Source organism: Quercus suber, unplaced genomic scaffold (genome assembly GCF_002906115.3).
Source record: "Quercus suber isolate HL8 unplaced genomic scaffold, Cork oak 2.0 scaffold_565, whole genome shotgun sequence".
Classification (NCBI taxonomy): Eukaryota; Viridiplantae; Streptophyta; class Magnoliopsida; order Fagales; family Fagaceae; genus Quercus; species Quercus suber.
In genome coordinates this window covers 415,825-422,805 of record NW_027070010.1, presented here as the reverse complement: position 1 = coordinate 422,805, position 6,981 = coordinate 415,825, and positions in this window count along the sequence as shown.

The following is a 6,981-nucleotide window of genomic DNA, read 5'->3' as shown; positions in this document are numbered from 1 at the left end:
GTGTAGCCAAGAAAAGATAAGGGAAAAAGTTTTGGGTGGGCACATGTATGCAGAAAGGAAAAAGGGCTGATGACTCACCCTTGTAACTATTAAAAATTACTTACCACCCCACCCCCCTTATAACCTTATACTTTATAAAGACTCAAACTATAAAATAACTTGGCATCTAAACCCTTACCTTAAACACTTAATAAAACACCGACAACTATATATCTAATAACTTAACCACTTAATATAATTTTGTATATATTTAGTATATATTCATAATACAATTAACCATTCAAGTATTTATAATTTTTACAATTCTTATTCAAAGGCATTATAAAATAATGTCTTTATGAAATACTCTTCTATTAATTATAAAAATGAAGTGGCTTAAAAATAATAATTAACCACTCAAACACATAGTTTAACTATAAAGTTGGGTCGGGGTGTTACAATAATTAGAGAGAAAGATTGAACTGTTCCCAACCTTAGGTTACTCAAGCCATAAGCCCGAAGAAACAAGTATGTCTGAGGTTCTATTAAACAAACAAAAAGTATTAATTTATCTAAGGTATGTGGTTCGAGGAACTAGGCATAACTGAGATTCTATTTAATACTTAGTCAAAATAAAGAGTATTAATTTACCCAAGGTATGTGGTCCAAGGAACCAAGCATGACTGAGGTTCTATTTAATACTTAGTCAAATAAAGAGCATTAATTTACCCAAGGTATGTGGTCTGAGAAACCAGGCATGACCGAGGTTTTGTTTAATACTTAGTCAAATAAAGAATATTAATTTACCCATGGTATGTGGTCTAATGAACTAGGCATGACCGAGGTTCTGATTAATACTTGAACACATATAAAACGTTAATTTACCCAAGGTATGTGGTCAGAGGAACCAAACATGACTGAGATTCTGTTTAACACTTAGTCAAATAAGGAGAATATTGAATAATAATAATCAAAACAAAAGATAGCAAGATTGTCTTTCATTAATAGTAATACCTTTGAAGGTTATTTACATTCCACGGATGTGGTACGACATTATCATCCAAATCTTCCAAAAAAATAAGCACCGATACCAGCTACCAAGGTAATGCGATATGACTCTTCCTAGTTAGGTCCTAATTTTCCCTATGATGGGTTCCTTGTAGTTCCTACCACTTTTCTCAACACCAAGTCTCCTGGTGTCAACGGTCTAAGCCTTACACCCAAGATGTACCTTTGTTTAAGCTTTTGCTAATAATATGCCAACTGGACCATGGCCACTTCCCTTCGTTCATCAACTAAATCCAAACTCTCTTGAAGTAACTAGTCTTTTTTGTCTGGGTCAAATAGACTTGTTCTCAATGTCGAAAATCCTGTCTCTAAAGGGATTACTGCCTCGGAACCATAGGTCATAAAAAATGGAGTTTCCCTAGTTGATCGATGAGAAATAGTTTAATATGTTCAAAGAACATGCGGTCCCATTCATCAACCCACTTGCCCTTAGCTTTGTCTAACCTTTTTTTCAAACTGTTAACTATGATTTTATTCACTGCCTCTACTGGACTGTTCCTTTGCAGATAGGTCGGGGTTAAGTACCTATTTCTGATGCCTAGCTCAACACAGTACCTTCTAAAGGCCTTGCTATCAAACTATAGTCCGTTTTCCAAGATAAGAGTATGGGAAATCCTAAATCTAGCAACTATATTCTTCCATACAAACTTTTTTGCATCAACATCCTTGATATTGGACAACGACTCAGCCTCAACCCACTTTGTGAAGTAATCTGTCCCTATAAGGGGCTATCTTTGGTTTCCCACTGCTTTTGGAAATGGTCCTACGATGTCCAAGTCCCACTGTGCAAATGGCCATGGATTAGAGAGAGGATTTAGCGTGCTCCCTGGCTAATGGATGATTGGGGCAAATTTCTGACATTGATCACACTTCCTAACATATTCCTGAGCCTCTTTCTACATATTTAGCCACCAATAACCTTGAGTTAGGGCTCTATGTGATAACGACTTTCCTCCTATATGACTACCACAGATTCCTTCATACAGCTCCTCTAGTAGTGGCTCCACTGCCTCAGGGTGAATACAAAGAAGGTATAGCCCTAAGAAAGAGCGCTTATACAATTTTTGCTCTTCGGACAGCCAAAAATGTGGAGCTTTTCTTCATATTTTCTTAGCCTCTCCCCTGTCTTAGGGCAACTCTCCATCCTTAAAAAATGCAACTATGGGATCCATCCAACTTAGACCAACTCTTATCTGGTGCACCCCAACCTTCATCAGTCCTGGCTCGGCAGGCTTTAATAAATCCTTAAAAGGATGACTCGAGGAAAGCCCTACTCGGACGAAGTTGCCGAAGTTGCCAGAGAGTCTGCATAAGTATTCTTGCTCCTTGATATCTACTATATAGAAAAAGATTCAAAACCCGATTGTAGCTGTCGAACTCTATTGAGATATCCCTACATCCTATAATCCCTAGCTTCTAACTCACCATTAATTTGTTCAACAATCAATCTTGAGTCTGAAAAAATCTTAACAGCTTTACCTCTCAGTTTCTTCACCATAGCTACACTAGTTAACAAAGCTTCATACTCAGCCTTATTATTAGTAGCTAAAAAACCCAACCTCAAGGATCTCTCAATAGTAATCCTTTCTAGGGATACTAGCAATAGCCTAACTCCATATCCCCTTTGGTTAGCTGCTCCATCAACATAAAGCTTCCATATTGAATGTTTGAGGAAAGCAATTGTTGTGACTTACACCCCTATTGATTCCCCCTCCTCGGCAACGACTTCCCCTGGGTATTTAGCGAACTTTGCCACCAAGTTAGCAAGAACTTGTCCTTTGACAGTTGTACGAGGCATGTATTTTATGTCAAATGCTCCCAAGATTGTTCCCCACATGGCAATTCTTCCTGTGTGGTCAAATCTCTAGAGTAATGATTGCAGAGGGAGTTGAGTGAGGACCATGACGGTATGTGCCTGGAAGTAATGAGGGAGCTTCCTCATAGTGTGTTCTATGCCCAAGATCGCCCTCTCCAGTGGCAAGTAACGGGTTTCTGCCTCCTGCAGAGATTTGCTCACATAATAGACCAGTTTTTGCACCCTAGCCTTCATCCTTACTAGAACTAAACTCACGGCGTGACATGTAACCTCAATATAAGCAAAGAGGACTTCCTTCTTTTCTAGCCTGGACAATAGGTGGTCAAGATAGGCATTCCTTCAATTCCTTAAATGAAAGTTTACACTCTTTCGTCCACTCGAATCCCTTCCGCTTGTGAAGGAGCTAAAGAATGATCTACATCTATTTGCCGACCGAGAGATAAACCTATTTAGAGCAACAGTCATTCCAATAAACTTTTATACTTCATTAGGATTCTGAAGAGGTCATAAGTCACTTATTGCCTTAATTTGATTAGGGTTAACCTCAATCCCCCGGTACGTGATCATATACCCTAAAAATTTATTGAAACTGATGCCATAGGAACACTTCGAGGCATTGAGACACAATTTATGTTTCCTTAGTATTTCGAACACACCTCCTAGATCATTCAAATGCTCGGTTACTACTTTACTCTTCACAACCATGTCAACAATGTAAACTTCTATATTTTTTCCAAGTTAAGACTCAAACATTTTGGTCATCATCCTTTGGAAGGTAGACCCAGCATTCTTCAAACCAAACGACATTACTTGGTAGTGATAATTTCCAGTAGGAGTCAAGAAGGCAGTCTTTTCCTAGTCGGCCAAAGCTAGTGGTATCTGATGGTATCCCTAAAAAGCATGCAAAAAGCTCATCTGAGGATGACCGACCGTAGCATCCACTAGCTGGTCAATTCGAGTAATCGGAAAAGGATCCTTAGGGCAAGCCTTGTTTAAATCAGTAAAATCCACATATACTCTCCACTTCCCCTGACTTCTTTTTCATTACAACTGTATTGACTAGCCATTCTGGATACAAAACCTCATTAATCGTCTATGCATGTTTAAGTTTATTTACTACTTCCTTCACAGCCTCGGCATGCTTTTTGGAAGAGCGCCGAGGTGGTTGCTTCTTAGGGATAACTATTAGGTTCACATTCAAAGAGTGACAAATGAAGTCTGGATCCACACCAGGAGCTTCATACGCATTCCAGGCAAAAACATCAACATTCTTCCTTAGGAAAGCCAATAACTCCTCTTTTTCCTGTAAAGGCAATTGAATCCCAATTTGAAAATACTTCTCCACATCATAATCAATAGTAACCTTCTCCAGCTTTTCACACATTATTCCCCCATCTACAATATCTTGGTATTTAATTACTTTTGCTAATTGCTACAAGGCCCCCTTTGGGTAGCCGAAACTCCTTCCTCGGACTGACGTTTGATAGCGGTGACCAGGCACTGCCTTGCCATGGCCTGACTTCCAACCAACTCCCCGACCTGCCCCCCCGAAAGGTACTTCACCTTTAAATGCAAAGTCAAAGAAACAGCCCCCATGGCACGGAGCCATGGTCTTGCTAAGATAGCAGTATAAGGTGAATAAGCGTCCACTTCAGATCCTGTCTAAACAAGCAACCTGATCAGGCCCTTCGGGATGACCGTTTTTCTTTCAAATCCCACCAAGGGGAATCGTTGCTAACTAAGTCCTTGTGTTTCAAATTAAGTCTGTTGTACAAGTAGGGATACATGATCTCTACCCCACTGCCTTGGTCGACCAGGACCTTTCTCACATTGTACCTTTCAATCCGAAGGGTTACTACTAAGGTATCATCGTGCGTTTGAAAAGTCCTAGCCTTGTCTTCATCGGAAAAGCTCAGCGTTGGTCGGACTTCTAATCTCCCATGTTTAGACTCTGGGACCGAGTCCTCGGTAATTGGTCTTGCAATAGACATAAACCCAGAAAAGCATCTCCCAATCTGACTTGGGGTTGCAAGGATTACACTAATGGTTCCCAGGGACGGTTTCGAGGCAGACTCCCTTTGGTATGCCGACCCTACTTGACTTCGCTGCCCAGAGGGCTAATGTAAGAACTGTCTTAGCTTCCCCCACCTTTACCAATTGTTGAAAGTAATCACGGAAAGTTCTACAATCTTCGGTGGTGTGCCTACGATCCTGGTGATATTGACAATAATGACCCTGATTATGCTTCAAGGGGTCACCTCCCTTCTTGTTTGGCCACTTAAAGTATGACTCAACTTTTATCTTCTCAAGGATCTGATGAACAAGCTCCTTGAACACTATATTAACAACTTGCGCACTAGGGTGCCCAGCATGTCTAGCAAAATCCCTTCGAGGTTGGTTGATATTATATCTCTCCGACCTGAAATTTCTTTGGTTAGAAGGAGCAATTTTTTCCTTCCCCTTCCCCTGCTGCTGATCCTTCCGACCTCCTTGTGCTCGTCAATGCGATCCATAAGTTGCTTTGCGTAGGTTTCATTGTTAAGGACTTTCTCAACTCATGCTCAGTAGGGAGGCCAACTTTAAAAGTCCTTATGGCCATGTCTTCAAAATCTTCATCTATCTCATTAAACATTTTCCAGTACATATCTAAGTAAGTTTTCTGGGTCTCACCCTCTCTCATTACCATAGATCACAGGGAATCTAGGGGACGAGGCCTTGAAAACCCTAATGAGCTCTTCAAAAGAACTAATTAAGCCCTCATCTAGCCCATCAAACCACCTCATCGTGACAGGTCCTAAGCTAGAGGGGAACAACTTGCACATCAAAGCTTCATTCCTAGAATGAACAACTATCCTCTGATTGAAATAACTGACATGCTCAATTGGGTCGATCCTCCCATTGTAAATTGTAAAAGTGGGTTGCGTAAACCAATGAGGAAATTTAGCCCTATCAATCCTGCGTGTAAACAGTGATTTAGAGATCTGACGTAATGCCTTACTTATTGCGTCATTCCCCATACTCCTAGGTTGGGCTTTTATTCTTCTTCCTGTGATATCGCTCCTCCCTATCCAACTGTGAATATAATAAGGAGGATTCAATGAGGGGTGTTCTAGACCTTGGTCTATAACTGCCATTTCCACTTGAATTAGTTCCTAAACTAAGAGGGGATGCTTCTCGCTGCTTACATAGTAACTTCCTGCACAAATGGTTTATCTCCAGCCTGAGATTCTGTGTTTCCTCCCTATGCTAAAACATGGCTTCCAGGTCAGGAGTGACTCCTGCTGGTATGACCTGTATGTATGCTAGAAGTCCAGTTGACTTCATGGTCTCTCTTACTTTCCAGATTAACAAATTGGTCTTCACGTTGTGATCCTACAGATTCTTCTCTATAAGGACTAGCATTTGAATCTCAGCCCACCAAGAACAATGGATGATAGCCTATCAAGCCCAAAATAATATATTTGTTAGAGAATGAGTTTTACGAGAAAAAGTCTTAGCAAATTAAATATGGGCCATAGCTAATAGGATTCATTGCCAATAAGATTGAAAACACAAATTGAGAGAATTAATGCTTTTCGGTTAAGTCCAACGATAAGATGTTCTTATATTAACTCAAGCTTATCTAAATACAGTATGCTCTTCTTTTTCTCTTCCTTCTTAGATCACCTCCCTCCTTTTCATGGTGATCCCTTCCTTTTATAGTCCTTCAACCCTTCATCTTAGCCTTTCGCCTGTTGATTTAGCAGAAAATCCTTTGGATGCTTGTCCCATCAAGACCTCCTAGAAGCTTTGTTAGTAGCTGTGAGCTGAGTTGCCACTGTTCAGGTGTCATTTCTCCATAAATGTGGCTAGTTCTTTAGGTACAATGTATTTGATATGGTGGTAGCAGCCTTCTTCCTAAATATTTTGTCTTTCATGATTGACTGAGTTTTTTTTGCTACTTTCCCTGTAGCTCTCCTGAGGTGGCCTAATTCTTCTAAAATTAGAGTCGACCCATCATTCTTTTCCTTTGTCCTCGGCCTATTAACTTAGGCCCAACAATCCCATTAACCATCCTTGGGCGTATTATTGTCCTCGGGCATGGCCCATAGCCCAACACGCTTGCTCGGACTTCCCAC